At 34.3% G+C, this 13,897-nt stretch overlaps 1 pseudogene; it reads left to right on the forward strand.

Annotated features, from left to right (window-relative positions):
* The first annotated feature begins 8,418 nt into the window (after positions 1-8,418).
* Positions 8,419-9,882, forward strand: LOC123819377 (annotated as a pseudogene).
* Positions 9,883-13,897: the final 4,015 nt, after the last annotated feature.

The raw sequence follows: 13,897 nt of genomic DNA on the forward strand, positions 1-13,897 counted from the left end.
GATGCTTACAGCTTTTCCTTTAAATTATCCTGATTTTCAAACTGAAATATGCATGTGGTTCCTTCTTAGTAATTTTGCACAGGCAAAAATTTGAATTTTTTTCATATTTTACATTTTACCCTAAAGTATACAGAAATGAATACCACTGTTTTCTTTGATTTGATTATATATTAATTGTACTTCGTTTGTATCACATCTAGCATTTGTACTTTCCCATTAAATGAATTGGGTCAGTAGAGAGACAGGAGAGGAGAGACACAGACCTCTGGGAGCCAGAAAGTCGTGCATCCTTCACAGGAGACCTGCTGACTCCCATCTACAAGCAGTGTCTGTGGTCCTCACAGACAGCCCCCTGAACACTGAGAGTGAGGCAAAATCAGAAAAAAAGTATATTTCTCATCACTGTGTTACTTAAAGTTTGAACAGTAAATTCTTACACTTGGGCAATTTTGAAGATGGTTTATCTCATAAAACACCTCCAGTACATAGGAGACTCTCAGCTTGTTGGGTGTCATTTAGTTTGTGCATTCGTAAGTGCCCCTGAGAAGTCACTTGCATATTCCCAAAGATTTCTGGGACAAAAACCTTGTCCACCCTATTCTTAACTTACCTCCACCTTACAATGTACAAACACTGAAATTTTAGGCCTTGTTAAGAGTATCTTAGATGCTGCAATCCTACTCTTGGACAATGTTACTAAATACTGGCATTACTTAAATTTATTTATATGCTCACTGTCTCTTAGTTATAATGGAAAAAGATAAAATCACAATCCCATTAGCAATAGGTACTCAATGACATTTGTCACTAATATTCTGAGGAATAAATGCATTTTCAAATAAGGATAAGTGTCACAAATGTTAATACCCAAGCTTACCTCTTCAATTTCTCTGCCTTCAATTTTTTTAAATTGCTGAATTAAATTTGTTATTTTTATATAAAAAATTTATACTTCCCCTGATGAAAATAAGTGTCTGTGAAGGAGAAAACATTAAACAACATTGTACTATACTAATATGTAAGAGATTGAAATATTAAATTGATACTCATATTATCCATTAATTCATCCTCCAATCATAAGTAGCTATCTGTATTTTAATAGAAATATTTGTTGTAAATGACAAAAGCCAAAATATAACTATCTAGGATGAAAACAAATGTAATTTTTAAAAATTTAACCTATATCAAAATAGAAATGGCAGAAAAATTAGTTTTGAAAACGCAAGTTAAATGACACATGAATCTCAGAAGAAATTAAACATTAAATATGAGTCATCTAGTATGTATCAAATGGAATTATTTTCATCCATTTCATATTGTATCAAGAAAAGTGGAAATGTTTATCTATTATTAGTAATGAGTTATAATTGGAAGTACCATGTGGTTCAGCAATCCCACTTCTGGGTATATATCCAAAGTGACACAATTATTATGAAGAAGTATCTGTATTCCTAGGTTCTTTGAGACATTATTAACCATAATTAAGATATGAAAGCATGTTTAATGCGTGTTTAATGGATGAATGGACTACAGTCACATCCACACTTACACACCCAATGAATTATTTTGAGCCATGATAAAAATAAATTTTTCTCACTGATGACCATGAGTACCCTGAAGTCATTTTCCTAAGTGAAATAATTGAGACAAAGAAAGACTAATGCTGCATATCATTTATGTGTGAAATTTTAAAATAACAAACTGAGAGACTAATGGTTGTCAGGGACTGAGAGTAAGAATACAAGGACAAGCTGGTAAAAGGTACAAACTTTCACTTGGAAGAGGAAGAAGCCTAAGGATCTCATGTATCACATGGTGGCTACAGTTGATAACACTGTATCACATAATTGAAGTTCACCCAGACATGGATCTGCAATGTTCTTACCAAAGGGGAAAAAGGTAACAAATAAAGCAAAGATTGTAAGACATTCGATTGATATGCAACCCTGATGCATATGAGAAGTTCTAAAAGATAATACTACAATTGGCAGTTACAAAATTGTCATGCAGATGTAAAGGATAGGAAATATAGTCAATAATATTCAAATAATCACACAGAGTGCTTGGTGAGGACTGGACTTATTTGGGGATTATCTCTTGAGTTATATAAGGGTCTGACAACTATGCTGTACACCTGAAACTACTTTACAATGATACTGGATGTCAACTGTATTTGAAAAATAAAAATTAAAGAAAAATTGAATTTGAAAAATTATAAAAACATTCTGTAGTAAGGTTTTATCTCACTCTATACGTGCAATTTTTGAAAGCCCTGTGAACAACATCATTACTCATTACCTGTTATATTCTGAAAATAATTGAGGTCAGAAAAACATGGGATGAAAAGTATGGTCTTTAAACCATGCAATTCATTCACACAAAAGAACAGAAAGCCAACACACTTTTCCTAAGGCTATGATATGCTTGAGCATTTTGGTAAAAAAATTAAACATAGCAGTTTTTCTATTTTGGGAAGAGAAGACAAAATTATTTAAAGTTTTAAGATTAATTTTGGGGAAATGCATTATTTAATTTACTTAACAAATAATATGAAGAAATGTATTTATACATTTATAGCATCAAAAAGGTTATTTACATTACAACACTGGAGAGAGAAACCATCATCTTACTGATATCTTTACCCTGTAAGCAATTGGCTTAGCTGTGTCTACTAGTCTAAAATAAGTTATCTTAGAAACAGCCACCCAAAAGAAAATTATGCAGTCTCAGGTATGACATATTTTGCCATTCTTTTTGTATTATTTTTCTCTGCTTTTCACTGTGTGGCTAAATTGTCAAAATCAGTAAATGTTATAGCATACTGAAAACATGGCCTTATACTCAGAAGCAGGCAAAGAATTACCATTTGCTCTGGTCTCTACACTTCTTTTTTAAGATTTTATTCATTTATTTTTACAGAAAAAGGAGGGGAAGGAGAAAGGAAAAAAAAAACAAAGTCTGGTTGCCTCCCACACGCCCCTACTGGGGACCTGGCCCACAGGCTGGCACTCAGTCCACTGAGCCACACCAGCCACTGCATTCTCTCTCCAGTTCTTATGTTATTAGTACAGAAGTATCTTTTAAACAAATCATATCCTTGCCAGGTGCTCAACATTATGAAGGAACTATGGAAAGTGTAGTTGATCATCTTAAGCAGATAATAAAACAGACACATTGTAAACTATACAAATTGTAGCTCTCAGTCTTTGAAAATGAGATTTATTAAACATAGGATGCACTTTCAAATCAATTTAAATTTTGATATTTTGTCTTTTTCATTGTTGTGCAATTACAGTTATTCCAACTTTTCCCCTGGTTCCTCTCCCCTGCCCCACCTACCCCTGTTTCCACTGTCAATTCCCACCCTGTTGTCCATGCCCATGGGGTCCTTCATACACATTTCTCCACTAGACCCTTCCCCTTCTTGCTCCTGTTATGTCCTTCTCTCATCCCCTCTGGTCACTCTCAGTTTTTTTCATTATTTCCATGTCTCTAGTACTACTCTGTTCATTTGATTTGTTCACTTGTTTCCACTTATCAGTGAGATCATATGCTATTTCTCTTTCAAAGACTGGCTTTTTTCATTTAGCATAATAATCTGCAGTTCCATCCATGCTGTCATGAAGGGTAGGAGTTCCTTCTTTTTTCTGCATTGTATTATTCCATCATGTAAATGTGCCACAGTTTTTTGATCCACTCATGAACTGATGGGCATTTACACTGTTTTTTTCACCTCTTCCTTTTGTAAACAGCACCACTATGAACACAAGGGTGCATAAGTTCTACTAAACAGGTGACTCAGGATTCCTACAAGATATTCCCAGCAGTGGAATCACTGGGTCAAAGGCAGTTCTGTTTTTAGTTTTTAACATCAATTAATATTTGAAAAGAGGGCAACAGCATACAATGCAGTAGACAGCTTCATCAATAAATGGTGCTGGGAGAACAGGACTGGTACTTGTATGAAAACGAAAGTAGACCACAAACTTAGACCATATACAACAATAAACTAGAAATGGATAAAAGACAAATATAAGTTGTGACACCATAAAAGTCCTAGAGGAAATCAGATGCAGGAGAATTTCAGATATGTCATGTAGCAACACTTTTGCCAATATATCTCCTAGTGTAAGGGAAATTAAGTAAAAATAAACACATCAGACTACATCAAACTAGAAAGCTTCAGCATGGCTAAAGAAACCATCATCAAAATGAAAAGAGAACTGACTTTGTAGGAGAACAAAGTTTTCAATGACACATCAGACAAGGGTTTGATCTCCAAAGTATATAAATAACTGAAATGAATCAAAATCATGACGACAAACAATCCAGTTAAAAAATGGGCAAAAGAGCTGAATTGATACTTCTCCGAGGAGGATACACAGGTGGCCCATGGACATATGAAAGGATGATGAGCATCACTAGCCATGAGAGAGATGCAAATTGAAACCACATTGAGATATCACCTCACAACTGTCATATGGCCATCATCAATAAATCAGCAAACAACAAGTCCTGGTGAGGATATGGAGAAAAGGGAGCCTAGTACACTGTTCATGGGAATGCTGACTGGTGCACTCACTGTGGAAATCAGTGCAAAAATTCCTTAAAAATCTGAACATGTTTCTTGTATTTTAAAGTGTTAAGAATGCTGAAAGACTTGAAATGTCATGGAGACATGGATTCTCAGTGGACTGTTGCTTCTGATTTGAAGACAGGACATTTTCCCCCTCTCTTCTGAGAGCATTCACATCAGAATCCCAACATTTAACAAGCACATAGCTGGAACTGAGTTTTTAGAAACACCAAACCAAATACTGTCTCCAGTCAAAATGATACTCAAGCAAAAGATTTAGACATCCACACTGGCTAGTGTGGCTAGTGGATATGTGCCAGGCCTGTGAACCAGAGTGTTGCCAGTTGAATTACCAGTCAGGGCACATGCCTGGGTTGCAGGCCAGATCCCCAGTAGGGTTGCATGAGAAGCAACCACACATGAATGTTTCTCACCCTCTCTCACTCCTTTCCCCTCTCTCTAAAAATAAATAGATAAAATTAAAAAAAATTAGACATTAACCTGCTTTCTTTAGTCATTTTCTGGTATCTGATCCCCACACTCCTCAAACCCCTGAATTTTGCATTCTTCGCCAAAGAATGAAGCCTTATCTAATAAGACCTTTGCAAATGGAAACAAATTAAGATAAGGCCTTAATGGTATATGATGGCCCTTAATTAATGTATATAATATCCTATAAGAAGAGGGACATTTGGACACAGAGACAGACACACAGGATGAAAACAATGAAATGACAGAAGCAGAGATGTCTGTCAGCCAAGGGATGCCAAGGACTGAGGGCTCCACCCAATAGTAAGAGAAATGCAGGGTCCAGAGTCTGCCCTGGATCTTCACAAAGAAGATAGTCCTGTTGACCCCTTGTTTTCAGAGGTTAACCCTCCAACTGTGGCAGATGAAATACTGTTGGTGTAAGCCAGAAAACATTAAAATACATGAGGAGAAGACTCATGGGCAGGGACAACTGAATAGAATGTAGGGTGGGTGGGAAGGACAGGGGAGGGAAACAGGAAAAATTGTGGGACAACTGCAACTGAAAACAATAAAAAAAATAATAAAAAAATAAAATAAAGACAAAATATATTGTATTTGGAGGTATAAATGTTGCATGAAAACATTTCAAAGTTAGAATATCTGGGAATGCCATCTGAGAGAAAACTGCAATATCTTTGGGTTCCACTGGGAACATAATATTCAGATGAAGACATGAAGTTGGTATAAAAACCAACAACATTGATAAATTTGCCTCTAATCATCACAGTATACAAGTGGTATGTTCTCAAGTACATTCTCCATCCTCATGGCTTGTCATTCATTTCTCTTTTTGTTATTTACACTGAACACCTGTGAGGGCAGAGCATTTCAAACAGACTCTGCAATCTCTGTGATGCTGCTGTCAGAGTCACTTTATGTCAGGGAAGCAGCTGTTGAGACGAATGGGGCTTTAACCATATACACAAAGGTCACTATTTTCCCAAGATCTTCCAAAGAAATCTGACCACATTTTTTCTTTTTTTTTAATATTGGCTTTGATCAATGAACTTTATTTAGACTTATTTTCCTGATGATTGCATTTGGTGACTTCTCAAAACTTTAATGACTTCTATTTGTTTCCCTGTATTCACCAGAGGTACCTTAAATTTGAGAAATTCTTCCTATCATTAAATGATGACTATATATGTATTGGTAAATTAATTGTATTAAAATACAAGGACACATACCTGGCAGTACTGAAGTGATGTGAGGACCAATGAGGCTCTGAAGTGCATGTGGATATGTCATACCCTGACCTCTGGGATTTCCATAACTCCCACATCGGTCATCACTGCGGGGACACTACTCCCTTCTGCACATGTTTGTATGGCTGTTATTGTAGATTACATTAAATTTCAGTGAATCTACATTTCTTTACTCTGACTACTATGAAAAGGGTATAATTTGCAGAAAGTTAACAAGATTGGCTACATACTGGTTTGGTTAATACAAGGTTTGTGAAAGTAACAGTTTATGAGTTCAGAGCACAGGCATTAAGTAGCACATTTCTGCTAGTTTCCTCTAGAGTGGCTAATCCCTGGTCTGAGAAGGTCACATGTCACGTAGCCCAGTGTTCAGAGAATAAAAGATATAAAAAAGATCTGAACTGAATCTGTGGTCTGCAGCTAAGCTCATACATGCTCAGCCTATATCACCTGAAAGCCAACTAAACCACACATGGGTAACTGAGAAATTGAGTAAGATTAATGTTTGTTTCCAAATGCCAATGCAACTGAGTTGTTTGTAACACAATGTCAGCTATTAGATACAACTCAATACACATATCACATGAAATGAATTTTGATTAGTCACATATTATATTTATATATGAACATAATAAATACAGAGAACATAAAGAAGATATATTTGAAGAGGTGAATGTATAGGAATTACTAATTCATTTTGCACATGATAAACAAATATAGGATCGCTCCCATTTGTAGTTGAATTATAGTGAAACTACCACCTATTGATGTGAAATTAATACGTTTCTTCCCACATTCTGTAAATAACTAATGTTTCATTCAGATGGACATGTTATCTTTTTAATATTAATACTGTCATTTTTAACATTGTATTTTTTTCTATCAATGTAGGTTTCTAAGCATAGTAATTAATAATGTCAAAAGAAAAAGGCAAAGAATTTAATAAAACAAGGTACTTTAAAATATAACTAAAATCTAGTAGAGAAAAATAATATATATAAGAGATATCAAAGGACACTAATTATTGTCCAATGAAACTACTGGAGTCCACCAAAAATGATAACAATCATTGATAATGATGCATGAAAAGATTCAGAAGATATTTGTGTTGGTTCTGTTCTCTGAGCAAGTGGACTGTAGTCACATGGCTTTTGTTATAGAAACTTTGGGGTTACTGCATAGTAACAGTGAGTGCCAATTAAGAGTTTAGTTCTCTCTTCCCATATCTATATGATTTGCACTTTCTGAGATCATGGCACCAGATCTTACAACCTCTTCTCCTGTCAGCTCACTTGAAGTTTTGTCAGGAAATGGCACTGGGAGAAAGGACTCCTTTTCCTGGTTTCAGGCTGTTTTCTCTTCTTTGGCTCTGGTGCTGTGGCTGACATCTGTATGCATGCAGGAAGTTGCTGTGGTATTCACCCTCCAGCAAGTTTCTGGGACTAGTCACAGCCATAGCTCCACTTCTCCAGCCTGGGCCTGTTGACACTTTGTCAGAGAGGTCTTCCTACTTGCCAGTCACACTGTGAGATCCATCCTTACCCACATCAGTCTGCAGACTGGGACCTGCTCTCTCCTAGAGTTCTCCAGTGAATGTGTTTGCCATCAAGTTTACTGTAGTGACATGAGTCTGAAACCCATTGCTGACGAGATAGCTTTGGGTCATATATGATTCTTCCTTTTGGTAATCTTTGATTAAAAGTTTAGTACATTTTATAATTTTCTTCCATCCCTCTCTGTAGGCTATCCCCCTAAAATACTTAATAATTCTTTAAATCATCCCTGATTTCTCTGTTCTGACTCAACTGTCTTATATACCTTTGATATCCAGATATATTCAGTCCTCATTTTCAACATTCAAAGACAGGGGAAAGTTATATTCAAGATGTGTCTACAATTATTCATGTTATTTTAGACTTAGCAGTAACAGTGCTTGATATTACAATTCATAATTTATACTTGATATATCTTAATTAATAACAAAATTGTAAAATGTTTAATATGTACCTGGATATATATTTTAAAGTTTAGCATAAATATAGATATGAAAAAATTTCTATATTACCAAGGATGAAGCTTCAGATAAAGTATACATTTTAAGTGACTATGATGTGTCAGTACAGACTCACTCTCAGTGACAAACGTCCCACTCTGCTGAGTGATGCTGATAATGGGGTTGCTCTGCATGCAGGGGAACATGAAAAATGTCAGTAAGTTCCTTTTATTTTTGTGGTGATACTAAAACTGGTCTCAAAATAATTCTTAAAACTTAATTTTACAAAATAATTGCAGCATTCTTGAAGAAACTAGAAATGTGTTCTTTAGGGATGGTGAGAGTAACATTATACCTAATTTAGGTGAACTAATGTGACTGGTGCTTACAAATATATCGTCTGTTTTCTAGACAGGATTCAGAATAGAACTTGTGTGTGTCATTATTCCAATATACACAATTCTTGTCCAACTCTGAAATTTTTGCAAATCTGAAATGCAGAGATCATAAATTATTAATCTGATGATATATAACTTATTATTTAAATAAACAAATATTTACAATAATATTTACACAGTAAATCTGAATATTTCTTAAAAAATTTTTTAAAAACACTTAAATATTTCTTCACATACTTGTTTACCCATTGCCTTTTGTTTCTAAGATTAATTTCTGATTTGAAAGCATGAGGGAATAATATATAGGTGTTCTAAAGAAACTTACAGTTCAGAAGAGAGTTGTGCCAATTGTCCACACCCAAGAATTAGTATTATTTCTCTGGGACAGTCCAGTCCATGGATGTATTTTGAAAATGTTCAAAAAATTCTATGAGAAAACAAATTTTATGAGAAATTAAGGAAAATTAACTTGTATTTGTAAAAACAATCAAAGTGGCTCCCAGTTAGAGGGGAGGTGACGGCTAAGTAAACTGCATAGCCCAACAACATCTGATGACATTAGTGAATAAGCAATCAACCACGTCCTGAGGGCCAGGAATTCTTGGTCACACCACCCTGCTGGCCCAGCATAACCAACACCCAACGATCACACCACCTTGTGTGAAAAAATTAAGGACCCTGAATCAATGTAGAACACCTCAAGAATCACCTGATTTGAGGCAACAGTTGCAGCAGAACCAACAATATTCTAAACAACTGCCCAAAGATACAGGTAGGTCCATGAAACAGTTCATATCTCCTCCTACAACACTCTGTGAACAGTGCAAAAGGAAAAATACAGGTTAATTCTTAGTGGCTGAATTCACAACATCACTGACCAACTCTCCTAAGGCCAGCCTCTGAGAAAGAGGAAGAGTGTTTGGCATGAGTGGGGAGCCTGAGCCAGAGCATCTGGTGGAATTCCTGAGGAGAGCTCAAAAGAAGGGAATCTTGTGTTCTGGAAAAGCACAACTCACCCTCAAGGTCAGGTGCAGAATGAGGGAATTACAAAGGATGATCTACACCTTATTCATTAAAGAGTCTTCTCTTAGGCAACGATAAGCTGATATTATGGGTATTAATAAACTTTTTAAAAATCTGGGGATGATAATTCATGAGCAAAGAGGTGTGATGGCATAGAAGTGAAAGTTTGAAATGCCGGGTGCATGTGTAAAAAGCTAACCTGCACCCATCTAGGGTGGCAGAATATTAGAAAGAGAACTCCGTGTGTTTGTGAGATGGACAAGACTTTAAAGAAAACCACAAATCTACAACTGTGCTACCATGGGATAATAAACAAAAGTCTAAACCTTTATGTTTTATTTGATGTATTTATTAAAGTTTCAATTGATTTATTTTTAGAGAGAGAGGAAGAGAGGGAGAAGGAAGGGAATCATGAATGGTTGCCTCTCCTATGCTGGATCCCAGACCAATCCTGAAAGAACACAGGCACTTGCCCTGACTAGGAATCAAACCCATAACACTTCCCTTTAGAAAACGATGTCCAACCAACTGAGCTATACCAGTCAGGGCAACCTTTATATTTTAAATGACATATTATGATTCTTTTGCCTCTGGCTTTTATTTGTATATTGAGAATTTAAATGCAGGTTTTGTTAATATTAAACAATGAGAATGATTTTGGACACTAATAAATTGGCCATAGAAAATGTGACAATGATATTTTCAGAAAACTTATTTTGAAAGCAACTTTAAAAAAATTGTTTTTTCTTTACTGTTCACATTCAATATTGTTTTGCACCTATGTACAGCTTCAGAGATGACCACCCCCATGAATCTAGGGCCCATCTGACACCATGCATATTTATTAGAATATTGTTGACTATATTCTCCATGTGCTTTGCATTGTTGGGACTAATTTTATAACGGGCAATTTACAAAAGAACTTTTTCATAAACTTTCAAAATGCACAAGCTTTGAACCTACTCTTAATTTTCATGCATATTTTTTACAATTATACAACTTTTTTTTACAATTATTCATTAAAAAAATAGATGTATGCCAATGAAGTCACTTCCTTTTTAAATCAAGGTTATTGTTTGTTTTGTTTCTTTATTTTTATTGATGAGAGAGAGAAAGAGAGAGAGAGAGAGAGAGAGAGCAATCAGTTAGTTGGTCCACTTAGTGTGGCATTCTTTGGGAGCTTCTTGTATGTGCATGATGGGGCATCAACCAGCATCCTGCCTGCATTCCTATGATGCTCTAACTAGCGAATCTACCAGAACTGGGTCTATATCAATGTTGTTTTAACATTATAATCATAATATGGAAAGAGAATGATGTAGGTTATATTTTATATTTTATAGTGTTCTTATATACCAGTTTGGAAAAGGCAATGTTGTATATGGCAAGCTATGAGACTTCAAATGGAATCAAATACAATATTAAGTAACTAAATTGTATATTTGCAACCTAATTCAAGATGATTTTAAAAATGATAAACCAAATATAGTTATTTTTCTAGGTTAGAATGATACAATTTATAATATACTTTTATATACATTGGACACATTAAGAAAATGTATTAGCATGATTAAGTGAAGGGACAGATATAACAATTTCATACCTTTGAAATTTGATCAAAAAGTAAAAATAACATGGGCATTTATTACTGGAGAAAGCAGCTAGAGGTTCCAGTAAAAACAGAGCAATTTTGTAATCTTCATGTCTAAAACTGCTCCCATGTCTCCCTCAGTCTCCATCTCAGTTCCTGAGTAAAAAGTGTTATTCTTACTGTTTGGGGAATGCTGAAACATCACTGGTGTTGCCACAAGGGGAAGTCTGATTACTTTGGAAGTTGTGGATAAGCTTGCCACTCCTTTTCCAGGTCAAAGTGCTGAATTCACTAGATTAAATGTGAAGACGACCACCCTTTTTCTGGTCTGTGTCAGCACACTGCCAACTATAAACAGGAACATACTCAATATGAGATCACAGTACAAGAGGTGATATTAACTCTCTATACCTACTTGGTTTGTGTGAAAAATATTTCCACCATGTAGAAGAAACAAAGATAATATGGCAAAGATAATATGGCCAAATTGATTTGAGAACTGATTTTAAAAGTATGAGTACTCCCATACCAACACACTAGTGTGTACACACACGTACACAAAGTAGCAGAGGGTGGAGCCATACTGACTTGAGGTATTTGAATACATTTTTACAAATCATTGGTTGCCAAGTAAGCTATGAATACCCAAGGGGAATCACAGTAATTGAGCCTAAAAATAAAATAATAACAAGAATTTTAAAAACTGAGTAAGCACACTTTCAAACAGATGATTCTACAGTAATAGTTTACTGAAGTTATAAAAGCATAAATCTAGTAAGCATGTACGAGGATCCATATTTACTATACTATATTATTGAAAATGTGGACTTACCCAAATTTTAAAACCATGCAACGAAACTAAAAGGTATCTTCCATACTCAAGGGGACAAATCAGCCATACGAAATAACTAACTAGGATAAGATGTTGGATTTTTAATACAAATACTTAAAGTAGTTATTACAAATATATACATACACCTAAAATATATTTAAAAAACTATGTTCCAATAACTCTATGGAAATATGATGTCAGTGACAGAACAATTAGGGAAGTAAAAACTGTACCAATGAATTAAACAAAATCAGTTGAAAAATCATTATCTACATTACAAAATTCAATACATTTACATAAATATTGAAATGTAGAGGAAAGAATTGATGAAATAAGGATGGAGTGACAGAAATAATTATTTCCTGAAGGTACAGAGGAGATAGAAAAACTAATGGAACCTCAAAGATCTTTATAGAACTTTATCACTAAAAATGCCTTATGTGTAATTATTGCCCATGAACAAAAAGAAAGACAACAGAAGAGAGAAAAACAAATTTTGAGACACAATGAATAATCATCTTCTTAAATTTTGTTAAAATATATAAACCCATGTATGTAAAGTTGTTTATGTAGAAAAGATCATCTGCTATAAATTATACCACATCAACTAGGTAATGATTCAGAAAAGTGTGAACTACGCATCTCCCACACAGTATCACAAACACTGCATCACAAAAATATAAATTCTCAAAGTATTATAAACATAAAACTAATAATTCATCAGTAAAGAAAAAAGATAAACCATAAAGTGTAATTCAGTAGATTATCTTCATGAACTTTGACTAACTTGTGAAATATGTCCAAATAATCACCAACATCCAAATAAGATATTGGACGATGGTAATGTTAATATATCCTGGTCATTAAAAAACTCCAATATGAGAAGAAAAATATAATTAACAGTCAAGAAAAGCATTTGTATCTCACAATTTCCAAAAAGAGTCATATGGAAAATATAACTACTTTTAAAAATGAAAATAACAGGTAATATACATGACAAATGGTCAAGAGACATGAATGGGCACTTCTCATTCTCACAATACAGAAGTCCATAACGAATGGTGCTCTGAGAGATGCGTTCAGTTGATCAGTATGAGAAAAATACCCATTAAAGTCATAATGATGCTTTTATATAATGATCAGAGCTGATGGCATTAAAATTTCTGGCAGTACTAAGCTTTGGATCATGAAACTATTGGATATAGTGTGTATTTATACAACACACTAGAAAGAGCTGGGATAATTTACATACAGATATATTTTTGACCGTACAGTTTCATTCTAATGCCAAAAGGCAATACATTTTAATTATACACATACACCATTAGAACAACTATATTTGTAAATTATTATTATACTATTATAAACATAACAGTTATAGTATATCAATTTATATATTGTATGTATTATTATATAAAATTTATTTTAAATATGACATATTTGGAAAAAGACATATGCAAAGATTTTTATTAAATAATTACTCATAGCAACCACATATTAAAAACATCTCTATTCTGAACAGAATAGGTTAAAGAATGCAAGATATATACAATATAGCAGTGAGAATTAACAAACTTCAGGGACATTCAGTAATATGTTAATTGAAAAACTATCATGTTGAAGTTAACAGAGAGATGTAAAATGCATAATGAATGATTTGCATTATATAAAATTCTAAATTAAGCAAAGATAATTCGCGATATAAAATATCAGAACAGTGGTTAAGTGAGGAGAGTGGAGAAGTCATG

The sequence above is a fragment of the Phyllostomus hastatus genome, unplaced genomic scaffold (assembly GCF_019186645.2).
Source record: "Phyllostomus hastatus isolate PE091 unplaced genomic scaffold, TTU_PhHast_1.1 phas_contig_308, whole genome shotgun sequence".
Taxonomy (NCBI): domain Eukaryota; kingdom Metazoa; phylum Chordata; class Mammalia; order Chiroptera; family Phyllostomidae; genus Phyllostomus; species Phyllostomus hastatus.